This window comes from Apodemus sylvaticus, chromosome 6 (genome assembly GCF_947179515.1).
Source record: "Apodemus sylvaticus chromosome 6, mApoSyl1.1, whole genome shotgun sequence".
Lineage (NCBI taxonomy): Eukaryota > Metazoa > Chordata > Mammalia > Rodentia > Muridae > Apodemus > Apodemus sylvaticus.
In genome coordinates, this window is record NC_067477.1 from 81920026 (window position 1) to 81943212 (window position 23187).

At 39.5% G+C, this 23187-nt stretch overlaps 2 protein-coding genes across 4 annotated transcripts in view; one reads left to right on the forward strand and one right to left on the reverse strand.

Annotated features, from left to right (window-relative positions):
- Window positions 1–23187, reverse strand: part of Immp2l (inner mitochondrial membrane peptidase subunit 2) — a 947147-nt gene that overhangs the window by 432576 nt on the left and 491384 nt on the right. The window lies entirely within an intron of this gene.
- Window positions 16024–23187, forward strand: part of Lrrn3 (leucine rich repeat neuronal 3) — a 30037-nt gene continuing 22873 nt past the window's right edge. Inside the window, exon 1 of the mRNA XM_052185909.1 lies at window positions 16024–16399. The gene's annotated coding sequence lies outside the window, so the exon portion shown is untranslated. The remainder of the gene's footprint in view (window positions 16400–23187) is intronic.

Here is a 23187-nt window from a genome sequence, read left to right on the forward strand (position 1 = left end):
ATGTACTTCACATAGTAAAAATACTTTTCTTTTCATGACACACTTTTTTTAAAGAGCAGAATATTTTCTTTTGTGCTAGAACAAATCATGTGCCAAAATAATGAATAGTGAATTGTAAATCATGTTTCTTTCCCATCTTTAAATTTTTCAAAAATTTCTATAACATATCCATGCTATTATTGGGTTTCTCAGAAGCTGCCTTCATTTAGTAAAATAAATAGAAGCAAAACCAATGTTTCCTTGAATTAAATATGGCTTCTTTAGAAACAAAATACTTTAGAATGGACATTTGTGCTTACTTTAATTGAGAAGGCTTCAATTTTTCTCATATTTTTATCTTCCCTAGGAAAGTAAATTTTGACTTGGGGCCTTAATGGGTTGTTGCAAATCACACATGACACTTGTGCAAACATACTAACAGATAACTATTTCCAACAATTTTAACTTCATGTCTAACTTCACAAATATAGATAGGTAGAACAGGTTGTGCAATACCCACACATACACACACAGACACAAAGACACACACACACACACACACACACACACACACAAAGGAATAGCAGATGATTTAAATGACATCAGAAACTTAGAATTTGTTAATTGAATGTTAAATGGAAACTTGCTGTTTCTATTGTTTTACAATTAAGACAGGTTATGGATCGGTCATCTGTAAATTGTGAGTTGTCGGTATTTTTTCATATTAAACAATTTAGTTCAATTTTCTCTTTCTCAATGAATAGTATGTCTCAGCTATGGGGTATTGAGTACTAAATATATAAAAAACGAAACTATACTGACCTCTGACAAAACTTGACAAGCAGCCCACAAAGAATCTAGTGCATATTCAGTTTGAAAACAGAAACTTCCAAAGTCCCAGCATTTGACAAATGTTGTCAGCAACCATGGTATCTAAACTGCTAAGCACACAATCTACGCAAACAGTCTGCAGGCACAGCAGATGAGAAACAGCTGGCCGCTTCAGGCTGCTCACTGCTAAGTGAATTGAAGACTCGTAATCAGAACTACTGAGGATATTATTGATAGGATAAGTATTTGTGTACTTTCCTATGAATAAACTTCCTTTTGTTCATGGAGTCAAATCTAGGGCTCTTGAGTGATGTAGGCATTCCTCATTCAATGCTAGAACAACAACAACAACAACAACAACAACAACAACAAAAAACCCTTAATTTATCATTCCTGACTTAGTTTTCTTATCTGCTGTTGTGATAAAACTCTGAATAAAAGCAACGTGGGCAGGAAAGGATGGATTTTAGCTTACTGTAGTCTGCCATCAAATGAAGCCAGAGGAGGAGCTTAAGGCAGGAAACTGGAGGACAGATCTGAAGCAGAGAACACTGCAAGCTCACTGGCTTGCATGGCTCCTTCCACTTCTTTTCTGATACTCTGTAAGGCCAGCTGCCCTGGGTGTCTCCACCAGCAGTGGGGCTGGCCTCCCCACATTCAGCATTAATCAAGACAGTTGTCTACAGGCCAGGTTAATGGAGAAGATACCTCAGCTGAAGGTCCTTCTTCCCAGGGGACTCTCGCTTAAGTTGACAAACTTCCACTAACTGGCATACTTAGTCAATTCCACTAAGTATGGCATTTAAAAAGGGTTTCGACAGGAATCTGAAAAGGGTATAGGGCTGATGTGATGATGGCTCGCCAGGTAAAGGTGCTTAGGCCAAGCCTGGCAATATTGAATTCAATACGTAGGACCCACATGTTTGACAGAAAGAACATGTTCTCCTCTGACCTTCAAACATGTTTTGGAATGTGGTATGTACACACACACACACACACACAAATTAAGTGAAATTAAATTACATATTTTGAAAAAGATATACATTTAAACTTCATATTTATTAAAATTTTATAAATGGCTAAAAGAAAAAAGAATTTGAAAATAAACCAACAAGCAAATCCCTACAACTTCATTTTCACCTCAGGCTGCCTTGAACTCATGATTCTCTTTCTTCTACTACATAGAGCTGGGATTATAGATAAGTGTCACACACGGGGATTTAAAAAATGAGGCTTTCTAGCACAGCGCTTGGCTTTTCATATTTATTAAGCTTATTCTCTTGATCTGTAAGAATCCAAAAAAAAAAAAAAAAGGAAAAAGTACAGAAACTGTGGTTGCACTAAATGTTTCAGGTTTTCGCTTTCTTAGCGTCATTATGCAACACTGAAGCTCCTGACACTTGGGGGGGGGGGGTGCAGGCACATGGTGACCATCGGCAGCACAGAGCAAAAGCACAGGCCACGGGTTCAAAGATCTCAGTCAATCATGAACTCCTGTGCCAACAGGTCACCTAACTGTCATGGCTGTTGAATAAACAGTGAAATAGCAAATCATGTACAAAAGTTATTAATTTATCTATGCGGATGAATCAACCTGTTTGCCTACTGTTATTTGCTGAAAACAGTACAGTGGCTGTCTCCTCTGGAAATAATCCTATTTCTCCTCAGGATGGGTTTCATGATAGTACTTTAACCATCTCCAAGGGGATGTTAAGTGGCAATGTCAAAACGTGGGTAGGAGAAAAACAATAAGAGAAGGCTGAATTCAGAGTCCTAAAAATCTCTCCTTTGAGGTTGCACAGAAAAAAAAAAAGTCAGTTAGCTTTCTTCGTGTGAGTTGGGAGCTAGCAGGTGGAGGAGGGTCCCTGAAGCAGTGTTCTCTGACTTTACATCCAGTCTACATGCTGATCCCCAGGCACGAGGCGCTGGCTCTCAGATCTCACTCGGTATTTAACAGTGACAATTTGGAGGCTCTCAGCTGCAGTCCGACTCTGAGCATGTGTTTGTTTATTGGGAGACATAGCACCACACCATTTACTTACAGAGACAACACATTAAGTCTACACTAATATGAGACTTGGTATTTTGCCCTTCCCATGTTATAAGACAAAGTTCTCAGTGAGGCCCCAACAAGAGTAGGGATTAAGAACAGGTCAGGAGAGAATCTACTTTGCTTATTTTGATTATGTGGTCAGGCAAAGAAATCTGCTTTTTTAACACTCAAATAACCTGGAATGCAGCAAAAAAACAAAAAATAAAAATAAATAAATAAATGCACCTTCTGTCTCCTGGAACGTTATCACAGTACGTCACTTTGTAAATGCTTGCAGGGATTTTCAAATAGTTTTTGTTCCCTAGTTTCTGTCTTGGCTACATAATGCTGTGCTCATGGTTTGATCACCAGACTTCAAATAAGACACCCATTCAGAACATGTTCAGACAAAACGAGTGGTTTCCTTAGTAATGGGAGCCGTGTGAGAGCCTCAGTCAGTCAGGCATCCGCCTGAGCTTCGGAGCACATGTGAGCCTTTGGTGGCCCACAATGCACCCGGGGAGCACCCGGAAGTCTCACTCATCCAATGCACCAAACGTCCCTGGCATGGCTGATAAAGCACTAATTTAAAGAACTGTTAGGGAAGGTTAAAGGTATACTAAGCACTCTTAACAGTGAGGGTTAATTTGTTCATTTTCAATATCTCGTCTATAGAATGGAAAGAAAGCCAAGTGATCACTCAAAAGAGACATATGTTGTTCTTTTGTTTGATGATATTTTAAACATTTCCTTACCTCAAGAAATGACGCTTGCCTTATTCTTTTTCTGTCTGTGCTTAAAGGTTGCTTCCGATTCTATAGTTTTCTGCATAGCAATTGCCTTAAGGGAGAGAACTTTGAAGTTCTGTTGTTGAACTGGGCACAGATTTTGCCTGTGTATAGTCTCATACGTGCAAATATATATGTGAAGTGGAGCTATGTATAGCAAATGTACACCAATACTAAAAGGATATGTATGTATTTATACATTTACTTAGTATCAGGACAATTGGAGAGTTACAAAAAGAGCTGTTTTCTCTCATGAATAAAATAACTAACATTTGGCTTTAATATCCTCAGGCTGAAGAGATGGCTCATTGGGTAATGTGCTGGTTTTGTAAGCATGACGACCTGAATTGGAACCTTTAGCAATCATGTAAAAGCTGGACATGATGGAGTGTCAGTAATTTTAATGATAAAGGAGAGGTGCATGGAAACAGGAAGATTGCCAGCTAGTCTAGTCAAACGGGTGACACCCTGTAGTACACACAGAAACATACGCACAATATGAAGGTGATAAAGACACGTGAGGTCCCCTCTATCCACCACAAACAAGTACACACACTTGTGTGCACATCGACTGACCGAGCACACATGTGATCAAGTACATGTGCATGCACCACCACACAACAAATAATAAAAATTAAATTAAATACTGATCATTAAAGGCAATCAAACACAGAGAACTACCCTGGCATAAAAATTATGAAAATAATTTGAAAATTATTTGATTTAGAATAATGCTTGCCTTTGAGGATAATTGTTTATAGTTATCTTTATGTCTATAATCTAATTCTGAGGTTAGGAATATGGACAATATTTTGAGGTAAGGAAAGTTTAGCATAACCAAATTATGTTAGCATTGCACTGTGAATTTATGGCTTAATCTGGATACAAATGAGAACAATAGAAAACTAAAGAACAATTAATAATAATAATAATAATACCCAAGACATGTGAAGCAGAGTAGAAGGGGGCCAGAGATGACACCGTCAGGGCACTGAGTGGAGTCTTACTGACCTTCCAAGCACAGTGCTACACTAGCTCCATGACAACAAGAGGTAAACATCCTCAGCCTCCTCTTCATGAAAACACAAAGTTCCTGGAAGCCTCACAGCACTGGAGCAGAGCTTAATGTGTGCAGAGCTTGCCATGCGCCAATATCCTACCCACATAGGACTGAATTCAATGACAATTTATTATTATTCTAGGCATTTTTATTATTTCAGCATGTATAATTTCTCCATTTGCATACCAATACATGTTTCAAATTATGATCTCTCCCATTGTGTTGTGTGCTTAGCTGAAGAAAAGTCATGTATACTTACCTGAACAACAGAAACAATAAATATAATAAAAGAATAACAATACTATGCTTGCTATCACACGCAATTATACATCAGCATTCTTGAAGCTATAATTTTTTTCCATTTTCTAAAAATATCAAACAAATAAACAAAACAGAACAAAACACCAAAGCACTGTATTTTTTCCCCTCATTGCTCTTTTTCACCTCTTCACCTGCTTACACAACTAATCCTCAGCCCAGCAGCCCATGGATTACAGCTGTCTTGCACAAGTATCAAAGCCTACCCGTGCTCATGTGTATGCTCATCTACGCTGTACAATTAAGGGTTTAAAGCCTAATTCTGCTATGCTTAGGAGTAATTCCTTGCTTCTCCATCAAACCTCTACTTCAAATTCTTGCACCTGTTTATTGAGTGTTTATTGAGCAGTATGTTGAGATAATTACTCTGTGATACAGGACCAGAAGCAAAGCACACCAAACTCAATTTCCCACAATAGAGAACAAATTTCCCAGAAGAAGAAATCAACGGAAGATTAAAGAGAAAACAGTGAGAGACGGTCATGCTAACACGACGTGCATGCCTGAGTGTTCTACAAGAAGACAGATGAGTGTGGATGAGATGGCAGGAGGGGAGTCGGGGGCAGTCACAGCACCTGAGGGAGACTCAGGAACAGCTGGGAGCAAAATTTCACCAACAGAATAAACTCAGGATTTGAGAGGAGGGCCAAGGACTTCTTTATGTAACTTGGCAGAGATATTAGAAGAGAACTGCTAAGCAAAGGAGGAAAAGCCACTTCAAACGAAAGGTAAAAGGTCAGTTTTACACACATTAAATACGAGGTACATGGAGGTCATATAAGCAGAGGTAATTGTCAGAGACTTGGATACAGGTCTATGTAGGTGGACAGACAGAAACTGCTTGCAGTGTCAGTGATGTGAGAGTGATAGGACACATAGAGAAAGGTTCACAGTGTCTATGACAACATGTAATATGACAGCAGCTCAGGAACAAAGGTAGGAAGTGTAAGAGCCAGATATAGGGGAAGGCTATGGAGGTGAGTGTACAAATGGGTACCAAGTTCAGAGGGCACTGACGCTATTCCAGAGAGGAATCTCAGAATCACTCATTATTGCAGAAACCTGGGTGGTCACATTTAGGAGATTCATTTACAGTGATCTGATTCTAATAATGTAAGTTCTGATGGTCAATGACTGAGAAGGGAGCTAAAGAGACTGCTAAAGTTGGGAATCTTCAAAGAGGACAGAAGATGGCTGAAGAAAACGTCCAGCAGCACTGATTAAGGCATGCTCTGTGGCAGGCAGAACAGGCGCCACCACATGACTTCCTCAACACACAGCACCCCATTCCATCCCCAGGAACAGAGAATAAAGATCACAGTGCTACTCATTGGTTCTCTGTGGACAAGCACAGCAGAGGACTAGGCCAGAGAATCAAAGTGCCCACTCAGCTTAGAAGATTGACTTTGGTGAGTAGGGAAGACAGCAGAGGACATGCAGGTGCAGATGAAGAACTGGCTTCAGAAGATGTGAGCATTTGCCCTGTCAAAAAAGTAGGCATAGAGGAAGAGCTCTAAATTGCCCAGATGGATGGAAGTTATGGTTAAAAGCACAATACAGAGGCTTATCACCTGAGGTCGATTAGTCCCAGTCACTGCAAGACAAAACGGGTGTCTAAGAAGTTGGGTGTCCAAAGGAAAGAAGGGGAGAGAGGAAGCATAAAGGGGGCTTCGTTTCATTTAAGGAGATTAATAATTGCTGTGATTCAAACATAGAAATTGCAGTCTCTAAAGTTTAACAGCAATCACTTAAGTGCAAAAAATTCTTGCTGGCCAGCGCTCAAGTCTGAGTCCACTGGGAACCAGTCAAGAATGGCAAAGGAGGAAAGTAAGGAGTAATGTGAACTATTCAATGGAATGCGACTGGGACAGGAAAGCCAGAAGAAATGCCAGAAAATAGTAGTCATTCCCACACATGTGTACTCGCGAGCATAAGAAACACCACCTTAGATAACAGAATGAAGGGACTCCAAGACCAATTACTCCTAGAGATTACATTTGAGTTAAGGTACATACAAGAATATGTGGGAAAAAGGTGAAAAAATAGTTAAATTTGTATATGAGTAGTGGAAAATACGAAAACAATTGGGCGCCTATCTGCAGTTCTAGGAGAATACATTACGATTTTAAGATGGAGATAATTTGATGAACCACAGCTAAGTTCACCAATTACAGTACAGCAGAGATGTCTCATTTCTTCCTAGAGTCAGTGGCTTTCTTCCTGGAAAACACCTTCCCTCCCGTAAAAGGACTGGTTCAAAATGATGAACGGAAATATACCTGGAGAACTAGGCTTCCTGAACTTTCTATCAAGTATGAAAGAGAATTGGGTGGCCATAATAACAGTCACTTTCTGTCTCTTCTATCTAATGGAACTCAAGTAGCAATGGCATAAAAATAAAGTATTAATGGAAATTCAAACAATTGCTTAATTTCTAGATGCAGTATGACTATGTGCCTAACTTATGCACAGAAATGTTTGTTTTGCATTTCCTGGATATCACTGCACTGACCTTTTACTTGGATGAGAATAGTTTTCATTAGTCTACCTTTACAAAATAATAATAATAGGGAAAAGAAAATTCCAACAAAGTTTGCATGAGAAAATCTAACTATAAGAAAGGTTATTTCAGGTCATTTTGGTTCATAAATTGTGCCTAGTATATATATGAACTTAAGTGTCATCTTGATTATTAGGTTTTAATTATTACATGAATCTCAATACAGTTAGACATTCTCAACTGTATTTATGAAGTGCTAAACAAAAGGATGGAAAAGAGGAAGTGACCAACAAGGAAGGAGGACACATCAAGAAAATATATACTCCTCTCTCATCATAAGATGTTCTGTTGTGAACAATCTCATGTACTTAATGTCACAAGGCTGACAAAAGCTGTCCCGACAGCTGTAGCAAATGACTATTGTAGTTAATAATCTTTAATATATAAACTGTATTGTTGAACATAAACAGCACAGGGAATCTATATTTTGCCCTCAAATTGCTCAGTGTCTGAGAGCAGATCATATATAACCTGAAACGCATGTTAAAGCAAGACAAACTGCAATAACATTTTTTGAACATAATAAACACTACCTTTCCCCCCTCGAGACAGGGTATCTCTGTGTAGTCCTGGCGGTCCTGCAGCTCTCTCTGTAGATCAGACTGGCTTTGAACTCAGAGATCCACCCAGCTCTTCTCCTGAGTGCTGGAATTAAAGGTGTCTGCTGCTACTACCCATCCTAACTCTCAGTGAGAGGATCATGGTCTCTTAAATTAGAATGAACATTTTTAGCAGATGTTTTGTAGTGAAACTACTGGTTTCATTACATAAATAAACTCTAAGAATGCAAAGTGTGAGGCTGGAGATATCTCTCAGAGGTTCAAAGCTCTTGTTACTCTTTCAGAGAACCTGCGTTCTACTTTCAGAATTCCTTTGATGGTTAATATCTCTCCATGACCAAGCATCCCTGTGAATAACACACATCCAGGCCAAGTGATCATGCACAAACTAAATGAATAATTCTAATTAAAAATTAAAAAAACAAAAAATACAAAGTTCAGTAAGTGATGATGAATGAGATGGTTGCATGCTCTGAGAGATGAATATGTTAGAAATAAAGACTAGACAGCAGAAAGGAGAACAACTCAGTCAAGGTGTCACAGTGGCTCTGTGTCACCTGCTACTGCTGGATCACTCTAGTGAACAACTATGCGACACTATGTAGACTCAACCAAATTTGCATTTGCTTGGAGCTAGCTAGCTAATGTTGTAATTTGGGTATACATGTAAGATCATGTGTGCATATGTGAGGGTGATAGGCACGTGGTTGTATAATGCGCATACATGTAGAGGCCAAAAAATCAACCTCCAGTGTCATGTGTTAGTCTTCAGGTACTGTCTTCATATTATAAAATGTGTGGTAGTGTTTGGCATTGCCTTAGAACTCAGCAAGTTAGCTAAGATAGCTGCGCAGTAAACCCTAGGAATCTGCCTGCCTCTGCCTCCCCAGCAGTGCAATTACAAAGGCATGCCCATTTTGGCCGCTGTTGTTTTAATGTGGATTCTGGGAATTGAACTCAGGTCTTCACTCATGTGCCACAAGCACTTAATTAACCCAGTGATCCAGTGTTCTAACAGGGAAGAAGAGTTGGCTCAGATCATGAAAAAACAGGTAACATTTGCCAAGGTACATGTTCAAAGAGTTGTTGTTATTATTGTTTTATCTGTTAATGTGATTTAATTACACATGGATATAACTGAATATTGTTAAAAGGGGTAAATGTTATATGAAGCAAGGCAGTTCCAAAGAAGAATTTATATATTATTTTTAAATAATAACTATTATTTATACGTAGAAAAGTAATTGACTATCTAACAGTTGAACACATTTAAAAAAAAAACAGAAAAAGAAATACCACCATTTATTCCATTAATTGTATTTTTAGCTTTTTAGTATTATTATTCTTCAGTTATTTCTGCACAATGTATATACTATGGGTCAATATTATTCACATTATCTTTCTTTCATTTCATTTTAGTTTAATTTAAGACAAAGGTCCTAACATCCACAGGCTGGGCCAAAACTCCTGGATTCTAGAAAATCTCTTGTTTCACTCTCTAGAGAAGCTGACATTTGAGCCATGGGCCACAGTGCACAACCGCCTGTTGTAGTGACTCATGCTTTATAACTTGGGATCATGCCATGCACACGGTCCATGCTCCCAGACCTCCACATGGCAGCAGTTAGGCTCTTTGTTATAATAGTATTTTAAACACAGCTAATGAAAAAGACAGGCTTCTGAGGGAAAAGAACTAAGACAGACTGATACAGAAAAAGAAAACTATATATATATATTTTCTATATTCTTTGTTTATAATCCAAAAACTTTCCCCTTTCCCAGTTCCCCCTCCCCATATGTCCCATAAGTCCTCTTCTCTCCATCCATTCTCCTATCTTTCCCCCTCCCTTTTCTCTGTCCTGGTATTCACCCACAATGCTGGATCAAGCCTTTCCAGGATTAGGGCCCTCTTAAGAAGAAAACTTTTAAACCTAAATGAAAACAAAAGTGGAAAGGTAAAGGGCAGGATTGGAGGAGAAAGCAAGAAGAAAGAGTCTGCCTCCCTGATGTCTCACGACTTCCCGGGTTTGGGTTGTAAGCCTACTTGAGTGATATAAATGAACTTCTTTTCTTCAAATGAAGTGAAAGCATCATTGAAAACAACAGCTAAGTAAAGACCTCATCTTTCAGTCTGTGTCCTTTCTGTCTCTGGTCTGTTGTATGATTCTAAACCTGTGCGTGTTGGATGCTCTCTTGTGTTGTCTGCCTCCTTTTTTGTTGTTTGTTTATTTATTTTTTGTTTTTTTTAATAGATCAGAAATTATCACATGGAGAAAAGAAACTCAGATTTTGCCTGCAGTTCTACAAGCTAAAACTCCTTAGAAAAGGAAAAGAAAACTGATCCAAGATGATTTAGAGCAACACTGAAACACCTGACAAATGTTCCGTGTTAAGCCATGCTTCCAGAGAATTTACCTTTCAGCGTTAGTCTACAATGGACCAAACTACTGGCGACTTTCTGAAGAATGGGTCAGTGCGCTATCATCAGCCACTTATGCACGCATATGTAGTCCTCTGCATGTCTGAGTATATGAGTACCTGTTTCTGAGCAGTCACCTGCATCCCTTCTAGCTTTATTTCTCAAATCGTGATAGCCATAAAACTCTGTCACCAACAATGAACAACAGAACAATACAAAACCATCCACTGTCTAATGTATAAAATACATTCCTTTTTAAAAAAAAAATAGTAATTTATTTTGGGCTTCCCCTGTTGCTGACTACATTGAATTGGTTGACAAAGCTATCAATCAAGCATTCATTCATTTTACAAATGAATATTGAGTGCCCTGTGCTGTGGAAAGAACACCAGTTGTGTAAGCAGACAGAACTTGGTTTAAATTTTGGCCCCTTCATTTCATAGTTTGGAGACACTGGACAAATAGAGACCTTTTGCCCATGTGATTGTATTGTCTACTGGGGATAAAAATACCTGTTTGCCAATGTAAGGTTTAAACTTGTAAAACAAACCCAGACTACACTAGAATTCAACAACTGTTTTCTTGATTTTACTATCTTACGGAGGGAGACATAATAAGGCATATACCCACCTTTCTGAGAATATTACAAACTATAATGGAAAAAAAGGCAAATTTGTAGAAATAATTGAGAAGAGAAGTGCCCAGTTGTTTAAGAAATAAAGGATGTCTGTGTGTTAAGAAGTGGTCTTAGCCACTAGTGAATCACAGCTGAAGTAACCTGCTCAGGAATAGACAGACAAAAAACATCATGGAATGTAGCACAGAGAGGGCAGGGAGAGCCTGCAGCAGAATAAAGACGGGGCTGACGGAGAATGAGGTAGAAAGCACCAATGACAACAGTAGCACACATGCCTGGCCATGGCACAATGCTAAGAAAGACAAAAGTCAAGCCCAGACTTCAGTCTTAACTACATTTTATGGAATTGCTGAGGCTCCTTGTAGGCATCAGCTATTTTAATCCTCAGAGAATCCTAAGAGGAAAATGATATGCCAAGATGCTACTTAAGCGTCACTTCATGGATGACACTTCACAGAGATGATACTTCACACAATGCCCAGGTCACAGATCAGTGAGCTGGTAAAGACTCATAGCCAACCACTTGGCCCTGACCCACAGGCTGCTCACTGTCCCGACTACTTCTCTCAAAGGAAAACACACAGGTGGATAAATAAATCTAGGAAGAAATGACTGCAAAGATGTCTCCAATTAACAACTCCAGCTTCTAAATCCACAAAACACACATCCTAAGCTATTCTAACACAATGATGAAGGCAGGATGCTTCAAGCACAATTTAAGGATGAACTGTTCACTCACACATTTAACTTTCTTGCAGGTCATTTTAATTATATGAAATACTCATGTGATGACTGCTATAAGAGAGGTACCTAATATAGATAAAATGTACACTTCATTATGTAGTGAGTTTGTGATGTACAATTCTTTTTTTTCTATTTTTTTTAATTTATTGATATATTTATTTACCTTTCAAATGATTTCCCCTTTTCTGGACCCCCACTCTCCGAAAGTCCCATCAGTCCCCTTCCCTCCCCCTGTTTTCCCACCCAACCCTTCCCACTTCCCTGTTCTGATTTTGCTCTATACTGCTTCACTGAGTCTTTCCAGAACAAGGGGCCACTCCTCCGTTCTTCTTGTACCTCATTTGATGTGTGGATTATGTTTTGGGTATTCCAGTTTTCTAGGTTAATATCCACTTATTAGTGAGTGCATACCATGATTCATCTTTTGAGTCTGGGTTACCTCACTTAGTATGATATTCTCCAGCTCCATCCATTTGCCTAAGAATTTCATGAATTCATTGTTTCTAATGGCTGAATAGTACTCCATTGTGTATATATACCACATTTTTTGCATCCACTCTTCTGTTGAGGGATACCTGGGTTCTTTCCAGCTTCTGGCAATTATAAATAGGGCTGCTATGAACATAGTGGAACATGTACAATTCTTATCACTATGAACATACTGTAAGGGAAACACAGAGAGAGACAGAGAGAGAGACAGAGAGAAAGAAAGAAAGAAAGAAAGAAAGAAAGAAAGAAAGAAAGAAAGAAAGAAAGAAAGAAAGAAAGAAAGAAAGAAAGAAAGAAAGAAAAGAAAGAAAAGAAAAGAAAGGAAGGAAGGAAGGAATGAAGAAAGGAAGAAAGGAAGGAAGAAAGGAAGGAAGAGGAGAAAAAGAAGAGACCAGGAGAGAGCACAGAAGACAGAGCAAAGAGAAAAAGCACACTTGTCAGCTGTCCACTAGATGACGGGGTGATGGAGTTGAGATGAGGCTCTCCACCTCTGGCTCTCTTAGGGCAGCTATGTGTAACAGTTAAACATGTTTCCTGACTTTCTACAACACTGGTTCTCAACCTTCCCAATGCGGGGACCCTTTAAGGGGGTTCCTTTTGTTGCTACTTCATAAATGTAACTTTGTTATTGTTATGAACTATAATGTAAATATCTAATAGGCACAATATTGAACATAGGACCCCTGTGAAAGGGTCATTTAACCCCCAAAGGGGTCGTAATCCCCAAGTTGAGAACAGTTTTTATAGATCATTCAAATATCATATTGTGGTTGTTTTCTGATGACCACAATCGATTTTAGGACATCTAATGCTCTTCAATCCTTAGTGATCCACAGCAGGACATCCTCATGTGGTGCTTCACCATAGAGGGGTACCTAATAATACTGCACTGAGTGACTGTCTTCCCTGGCCAGCTAAGAAATCCCCAAACACACTTTGATTCCAATCTGCTGCTAATTTTAGCAGAAGGACACCTACAGCCAAAGAGAGTTCTCATCTTCTTCATTAATGGCCAGAGTTATTCTCTCCCTCTATGATAAAAACTCATTTCTAATGCCCTATGATAGTACACTTAAAGACAAGTACAATATACTTTTGATTTGTCATGTACTTACATTCAAAGAGTAATCACATTTCTTACAATTGAAAATACAGTAGACATTTGGTAAAAACAGTTTTCTAGGAAATTATTTATATATATGTATATATATATATGGTAGTTTTTGGAATAGTATTCAATCCTAATTAATTATAAAAACATTTTTATGAACTTATAAGTACATTTGGACTTAATTACTTAAATATATATGATTATTAACTTTATTTTTTAATGACTTTTTTCCTGTCATTACAGACAGTTGTGTCTGTCATGTGAGTTCTGGGAATTGAACCCAGGTCCTCTGGAAGAGCAGTCAGTGCTCTTAGCCAGCTGAGTCATCTCTCTAGTCCCTTATTAGTTTTATTTTTAACAGTTATTTTTAACATGTTTGAGCCTCACAACTTATCTTCATTATGGGAGCATATTGTAATCAATACACTATAAATAATCAACAGATTACAGGATTTGTTGATTATATCGATAATAACAATCAAAATAAAGTACTTAAGGAATCAGTATAATGAAAAAGGATTTTTCCCAAATAGTGGTTACAATTATAGCACAATTCTCCATCTCTATACTCTAAAAATATTTAAAATGAGTATAAAAATTCAATATGTTTCAAGTGAAGAATGTAAAATTAGGCTATTACATTCATATTACATATTATTAGGCATATACATTGTATGAGGCGTTCTCCAATGTACCAGCCCAGCACCCTTCATCCTCCCGCCCCCTTGAGCGGATGCTCAAGTACCTGTAAGTGTCTGGTAAGAGGATAACACTCAGAAGTAGGTGTCATTTGGCCAATGAAGAAGCCGCTTTTGTTTAGCATTCAAAAAGACTAGAGTTATCAGTTATATATTAAAATAACCATATGCTGTAGTACACATACAATACCAGCATTCAAATTGTCTAGGCAGAAGGTGAAGGCCCTGACTATGTCAACAAATTAATCAATTAAAAAACAAAAAACAAAAAAATCCTAAAGCATTCATAGATTTTGTTTTTGTAGAGAAAACTACAACATGAAAGAGTTTGGTGGTCGAAGGACAATGTTAGTGAGGTTAAGCTTCCAGGCATGTGGTCATGACACAGAACGCTGGCTTAAGCCACTTCAATCACACCTTAGGAAACAATTAGGTGGCGATGCTTTTGCTTTTTGTTGTTAACCCTGTTATCCCCCTCCCCCAGTACACCTAATAAATGCCATTTCCTTTTCCTCCACTAGAGGGCAGTCTATCAAAGCAAGGGGAGACTCAGAACAGCTTTGGACCTGTTGAAAATTGATGCCTTGTTCCACTCCTCTCAGGAGGTCTCTCCAGTATTCTGTTTGTAAAACACGTCCGTACATCCTTACATTCTTCTACTTGTCATAATTGTCCTGGAGCTGAACACATGACCATGCTGGCATGGTTTCTAGTCTAAATATTCAAAATGTTTCACATATGATTCCTATTGAAAACATTTTCCTAGTTAAGTAGCCATTCAGAGTTGATAGCCTTAAGTACAAAAAGAGATAATTTAAGTGTTCAGTCTATTGTAGAGGAAAGTATCCCTGAGTAATAAATCATGCATCTGAAACACATAGCCAGGCATGCACACATGTATGTACATATGAATATAAGCACAAGCAATGCCACATACAACATATATCCAATGTATGCTACCAGACTTATTAAACCATGCATAGATAAGCAGTTATAATTGAAAAAGTTTATTTTGTAAATGCTTCTCCTTACATACCATTGTTGTGAGTATTGGAGAAGCAAATATTTGCTGTAATTTTAAAATATGCTCAGTGCAGATAAGAAATGTCATTGTAAAACCTAAGCAAAGAAGCAAACAAAAAAAAAAACCACACATGAAAAAAAGCATCAACAAGAAAAAAAAGAATGAGAGGGAGGAAGGGAAGGAGAGAGAGAGAGAGAGAGAGAGAGAGAGAGAGAGGATTAACTGCAAGCACATTAACTGCATGCATAGGCTCTGTGGGGACTCAAAGGACAGGAGGGCTGTAGGCTGCTCTCCTTAATGTAAAGCCACTGCTGAACTTCACAGACGGGGCGTCAGAGTCGCTATGAAGTATTTTTAATATTCAGGAAATCCTTGTTCGTGAGTGTTTTCTGTCTGTTCTCAGAGGAAAAGAAAAACAACCCCCCCCCCCCAAAAAAAAAACAAGAAAAAAAAAGAAAAGAAAAAAAAGCCCCACAATTTCTCCAAATGACTGATAACACTCCAAATGGGAAAACTTGTTGAAAAGCGATGCACATTGCTCCAAACGGAAACAAAAAAAGGAAAGAAAATGATTCCGAGGAAAAATATGCAAACCTGTTTCATTTATTTGTACCCTAAGCAGCGCTGTCATAGGACAGGCAGGCTGCCTCAGCCAACCAGGCTGCAGCAGCTGCGAGTGCTACATCTTGGCAGTCTGAAGCGATTGGCTCCTCTCTGGGGAGTGGAGGGTGTTCAGTTATTAATGACCGCTGAGCAGGCGGCACCATGTCAGTGTGACAACTGATCTGGTGAACGATGCACCACTAGCCACCATGGAAACGACGAGGAGAAATAAAGCCAGCTAGCAGGATCTCTCTTCACTGGATCGAGAGCCTCAGCCTGCTGCTGCCGGAGAGAGAGTTCCAGTCAAGAGCAGGAATCCTAGCTGCAGGCTCTTGCCTTCCTTTATATTTTAGAAAGAAAGAGAGAGAGAGATACCATTGCTTGCATGTGTGCATATCTATAGTATGTAACTGTGGATACTTTATTACACATACATATGCACCTATTTATACTGGGGTTAGAAGACAGCCATGTGATTATCTCAACCAAGGAACTGGGCAAGCAGGGACACCGGAGGAGGGCTATCCCTGCATCTGCTAAGGCAAGGTAAGTTTAAAATATACCTATCTATTTAAATGTTCCCGATTTCGTGTTTTCGTTGGCGAGTTTTTACACATCAATTCTCCTTTGATGTTTTCCCCTTGTCTGAATTCTAAGGGCATTTTTCTTTGCATTTCACTTTTGAGTGAACATGCAAACCCCGCTGGCTCTGTGTGTGCCTAGCTGTGTTCGTGGGATTCTCAAGCAGGCATTTTACTAGCTTGAATGCCCATCAGAGGATGTGAGTGGGAGAGAAAAAGCAGTGCCTGCCGGGGGAGGAGGGAGAGGAGGGAGAGAGAAGAGAAGGGGACTCGGGGAGAGAAAAGAGAACAGAACGACCAAAAGAGAAGCAGGGAGAGAGAGGAAGGAGACAGGGAGGCTAGGAGAGAAGGCAGTGAGAGAGAGGGGAGAAGGAGAGAGAAACACAGAGATGGTTGAGAGGGAGATGAAAATCGGGGTCCCCTCCCACAGTTCTTGTAATGAAAAGCAGATCACTCATGTTTCTCTGTTCTGAAGCCAATGAGGCGTTGTTTCCCCTGCCCCAGGGGATAGGGATTAAGGTGAATGCTGCTGTGTGTCAGGAGTGAAGGGCACCAGGCAGAGTAGCAGAATGAGCATATCACAAACAGTTATTGAATTTCTGCCAGGCTACATCTCACCGATTGTGGTAAACGACTTCCCTTTAATAACATCCCGTTCCCTCACTGCTCTGAAGGGACAGTGCTCTGAAGCTGCTGATTGCTGATGCAGCCTGAGAAGCTACTGTGCTAGGGAAAAGGATCCATGGAACCAGGAGAGTTCTGATCGCCTTTGGTAATTAACAGGATCTCAGTAGGATGGCTTCAAAGTACATTTCCTATTTATGAAGACCGTTTGCTCAGACAGACTGTCATATTCCCTTCGCTCTTACTGAGCCGGGTGGCTTAACTCGGCTCTAATTTATTCATTTTTAACAATATGTCCTTGTTTCTGTGCCTCTAATCTTAGTGAAAGCAGGCTATGACCATGAGTGAGAATCTTCCTAGCTTAGCGAAAAGGAGGCGGTATGACAAAGAGAAAAATAAGTACAAATTTCAAATACTTAGCAGGAAAACAGTGTCCCCTGCTACGACAAATAGTACTTGTGCCCTGAGTTCCTCATGTTGGGTTCCAGAAGCAACGCCTTTGAGGCAGAATTACTGTCAGTCAACTCAGAGCATCCATGCAGTGATGATTCATGGGATACTCTGTGGACCGATTTTTACTTCTAATCTTGTAAGAGGAAGCCAGCTACTTAGAATATGCTTTCAAAATGACACCCCCAATTGAGAATGACTGTGGAAATCCTCACTGCCCCTGCTAATGGGTCCTGTGGAGACATTCAAACAAACCCAGTGTTCATATTTCATCTGCTGGTGCTCGCTCCTCTCCTCTCTTAGTTTAACTCACAGTTATTGGAGTCTGCTTTGAAAAGTGGGTGCTAGTCTTTTCCCAAACTGTGATTCCAGACTCACTGGTTTCCTGGTCTGTCACAGATGCCAGAACAGAAAGACAGTAAGCAGCCACTTAGACCCTGCCACCTTCCCATCAATGTGTCAAAAAATGAGTCAGTTTACAATATGTAACGTAAGGAGTCAATTAATTCCGACGACCTTTGTAAACGGTGACAATAAAGCAGTCTGACACTCTGCCGCTGCCTTCGATTTTCCCTCTGTGAAATGAACAAGTTTCAGGAAAGGGTTCCTGCTCCGAGTGAAAAATGAAAGGAGCTGAAGCATTAGCTGCCGATATTGGCAGCCTGGCTTGCGCTGCCTCCAACGCCACATGCAATCTATACGAAAAACACAATGATTTATTGCTGGGAGGAAAGCTGTTGCATTTGCTTTTCTCCTATTCATTAGAAGTGCTGCTGTTGAAACAGATTGGATCCGTTGTTTTGAGGTAGCACCTAACTTCCTGAGCGAGAGGGAGGGCTGGCAGCAGAGTCTCGGCTCCTCGGCTCAGATGCCTGTAATGTAGCATTGCAGTGTCGGTGTCAGCTTTTGCCCAGACCCTTTCCTGGGAAAGTTTTCATACCAAACACAAACACATATATCCTTAAATCTTACCCAGCCTAATTTTAAATTACAACCAATAACAGCTAAGAACAGCGGATTCCCTCTTCAGCCTTCCAGATGTTCTTGTACATATTTTGTATATCAGCAGTACCCACTTGGGTCTGGAAAAAATACTGGCACTCCAGGCCCTGGGTGGTGTCCGGATGTGCCAGCAAGTTTGGTGATATGGTAATCCACCCGTGCTGGGTGATGGAGACACAGGTATGTCCAGGAGATATGACCACCCATGCTCTCAGCAGTTATGAAACACAATTGGAAATGATAGCTTTGTAGCAAGCCGCAAAGGGCCGTCTCTCCAGGGTGCTGCGTGTCACAGGCAAATGTTAGAATGCTGGTGAGCAGGTGGGATTTTTCTCTGATGGCTGCAGTTGTTGCTGCTGTTAATGGTTTAATAAAGTGTATCACCTGCTTTCTGGGGCAGCAGTTTAGGGATGATGAAAAGGTAATCAATTTACGAAACACTAATGTGCTTACTGACTCTTTGTCCCTGTTTTTTACACTTCCTGCTTCTGTCCCCAAATCAGTTTGAAGTTGTAATTTTCCATTACTCTTATGTTTCCCCTCTCCCTAGTGTAAAGTTACTGTTGAATATAATGTTGGTGCCCACTGCAAGCTAAGGTAGTGGATCAGAAAGGTTTGTAACCAAAGGGATGTTTGAAATGTCAGTGCTAAGCTAGTGGATCTGAAGTTCATTAGAAGGAAGCTACAAGCATTGTCAAAGGTGTGCCCCTACTTCAAACCTAAGTAACTGTGCCCCCGAAAATAATTGAATAAAAAAAATAAATGGTTCTAACCTATCTTGAGGAACAATGTCTAAGGATCACAGAATATAGTCTATGTGGCTTTAGTTTTGAGTGCTGAGCTATTTATGAATTGCTTCTTTGACATATGAAACCAAACAGCAATAAACACTGAACACATCTATGAAACTTATCTACACTGTCAACACGAAGCTGTTGGACTGCCTATCCAAGAAACACTTAGGAAAACGTCACTGGGAACCATTTGTACACAGGACAGCATAGATTCCCACCCCTCATGTAAAGTGTGTCTAGGATGTGGAACATGATGACATCTAATCCTCTGCTCATGATATAAAAGGAAATAAAATTCCAATATGAAAAGGTAGATGTGACCAGTGGATGAGAAGAATAACGTGGAGAATAAATAAAAATGTTTCCATTTAACTGACAGAAGGAGTACAGAATCTCCAAACAGTGTTTGGAAGTCAATCAGTACAAGATTAGTGAGGAAAACTTAACCGTCATCTCAAAGCTTAGTGAAGCGCAGTATCTATCTGGCCACTTACTATATTTGGATAAATGTGAAGTTTATACACACCTGTTTTTCATCATATTCATTCATCTTTAGACCATAAAGAAGGTCTATTGTTTCTAAAGAGACCATTAAATATTTTACACAATTATACAGCCTCAGCACTGGAGAAGAAAACATGGTATCTTCGTAAACTAACTGCATATTAGAATAAAAGCCAATTCCTCCAATATGTTCATTTGATATGTGAAGAGGCCCAGAGGGTTTAACATTTTTATTAATGTAGTGAAATAAAATGTCATTAGATCTTAAATTTGCTTAGCTATTGACTAGACAGTTTTAGAGAAGAAACCCTTTGTATGTCTATTCCATTATTCAAGTTGGCTTCCCCTGACTCATAGAAAGTGCAGATTAGAGACTATTTAAAAGGTGTTCACCATAATACAATGATGTATTCTAGAATTTCTATAATAAAATATTATAGAAAGAGAAGTCACCATTCAATAACAGTGATATTTTCAAGTGCACAACAGAGACATTTCAAAGCCCTAGTTCTCATTTATATACAGTCCATTACACTCTAAGGTGAGTCATACACTTTAGAGTGTTTGTTGCCCAGTGTTCAAAATCTTAGGAAGAACAACAGCTACCCTTGGCCTAGAGATGCAGTTGTGAATCGGAAGCTCTACATTACCCTGAGACATTATGTTTGTCTCAAATATTTCAAAACACATAATATGCCCTCTCCCTGCTCACGGTCCTTTCTCACATCCCATGCCTTGCCTGTAGATGCCAGCACAAAACAACCTACCTCCTCTTCCCAACTCTGAACTACTGCTTTTATTTTAGGAGTGGCGGCCCTTATACTTTTACAGCTCAGTTTTTTCCTTTTGTAAAATTTATCTCTGTTTCTAAAATGTTCTCCAAAGTTTAATTAACATGATAGTAATTAACAGACCTGGAAACTTTGGGGAAATCAATAAGGATATTAAAAATGCATAGCAGCACAGTGATGGTGGATGCTTGTTTAAAGCTTTATGACTCACAAACCATCTTTTCACCGACGTGAAAGGCCAGGCAGGATAATTCTCCTAAGCGAGGTCTTGTTAGGGAAGAGACAGTGTTGACACGGGAGGAGCCAAGGTTTGGGGTGAGCGGGGCCGAGATTCACTGCTGAGTCGGACGACGCCACCTTTCCTTTTTGCTAACTCCCTCTCTGGACCTGAGCCTTCCCAGTCTTATGTCTTCCACATGGTGTCAAGATAGATCTTCATTGATTTCTGCAAACTAAAAACTACATTTCTTAATTGAAATTACAGTTTAGAAGTGTCCTGCCTATGCTAAATAGGAAAAACAACCACTTAGACTGATGATGCAGGCCTGTGTGGGGTCATCCAGTGGGGCTTTGACAGCCTAGTAAGGATCATGTCCCTTCAAAAAAAACCTGCCATTTTTCCATATGGGAGAAGGTGGATGAGACTAGAGACAATGGGGAGGGTTTGATCAAAGCACGTGACATGCCTGTACTTCGTAAGTATCAACCTTTAGAAAGAAATACTCTAGGACATTCATTCTCCCTCCTCTTCTGATTGTCTGTGTGACATTCGATGAATGGCAGCGGTCTCAAAAACCGTATTAATGGGGTAATACGTTACTCAGGGTCTTCTCTAGGTCACCAAAATTTAAGATGCAAGTTCTTGGGTCTCTAGAAGATCCACCAGCATGAACACCAGTGAAGGTAAACAGAAAAGCCACTTCTTGAGTATCTCCTTCCTGGTTAGTCAACCACAGGAGGAATTGACACACAACAATTGAGAAATGTTACTACTTAAGGATGTAAACTGCTAAATTTGCAAAATGGTGAAGTTAAAATGCCAAACAGCTTAGCTGACAAAACATTTCGTAGTCCAAAAGCCCAAGTGAAATTGTTTTGAACTTTTAAAAGTAATATTGTTTTTTTAAATGAATATTATTCCAAATTTAAAAAGTCAAAGGAACCAAACCAATCAACCACCACCACTACCACCATCACCAAATAACAACAAAGAAAAAGAAGCCCATGTGTGCTGTCAAGCTGTCATTCTAGCCAGCAGAGCAGCCCATAGCTCGGAGCAGCACCGTTCAGGGAGAGTCGGTCAGTTGTCATGAACTTTTGCCTGTCCACACCAAGCAGGCTCACTAAGGCAGTGAAGAGTTTTGCGTCGGTACGTACTCAGTTCTCTTTTTCCACAGGCTGAAACCATTAGGACCAATGTCCCCGTGGAGATAGGAAGGGAAGCTGTATTTTTCTCCTTGTACAAAGCGAGGAATACAGACATGCACAGCCTGGGCACAGACCTGCTGCTAGGACTATGCTTACAAGTGAGCCGAGCTAGGCAAGAGCTCAGAAAGCCTCAGATTCACAGCAGTTATGAATAATGAAAACGATGGATGTTTTGGCGATAGAAGACATATAACGGGCTTCATTTACCATAGTACAAAGGATAGGTTTAGGCTTACACATTTTTCTAAAACTATTAAATTAATAAAGAAAGCCTAATTAATTTAGTAGATTCATGCCTTAAAATATTTTTTCTATAATACAATACAGTCTCATGACAAAAATTGAGGCATTTAAATTATACTGTAAATAAACTTGTAAGCTTACTCTGGTTAAGGAAAAAAAAAAACAGGGATTGAAAACAGACATATACTGTCACCATATGACTCATAATTATCCTTATAACTTTAGAATATTCATTCTCCTTTTACTACACTCATATGCCTAAGGATCCCAGCCTAGGAGAGAGTCCGGACAGAGCTCATGGGCTCTACTTTATTCTATTTTTATCAAAAGTCAGCCTCAGAAACACCGCACACTAAATATGTTCTGCAGAGTATTCAACCCCTGCAGGATGCAGGGGCGTACAGTGACCTTTGCTGAAATCTCAGTACTTGCTGGAATCGCTTCCATATACAGCTAGGAAGATGGCTTTCTAATTCTTGTGAAGGGCAAGGGGGTGATGGCCTTACACTGCAGGTGCCTAAGGCACTGAGAGCAAAAATATAGAGTAAGGAAAGGGTCCACCTTACAATGCTCCATCACCAAGGAGAAAGGGCAGTAGGAAGGAAAGAGAAAACCACGTGAGTATCCTACATGGAACAGAAATATATTCAAAGCACACACAGACCTGGAGAGTTCTGGGTGTAGTGGGGTTTTTTTGCATGAAAAAATATATAAAATGTCATTATAAGATATGAGCTTAGATTGTATTCATCCAACAAGTCAATTTGCTGTGTGAATATCTAAATGCACTCACTTCCCAAATATATCATTTATATTTGTTCTTGTGACTGCAGTTTATCATGCACACATTTTTTTACATGCACTACAGCTGCTTAAAGAGTGTCACAGGTGATGCTTAACCACCTCTTTATAAATCA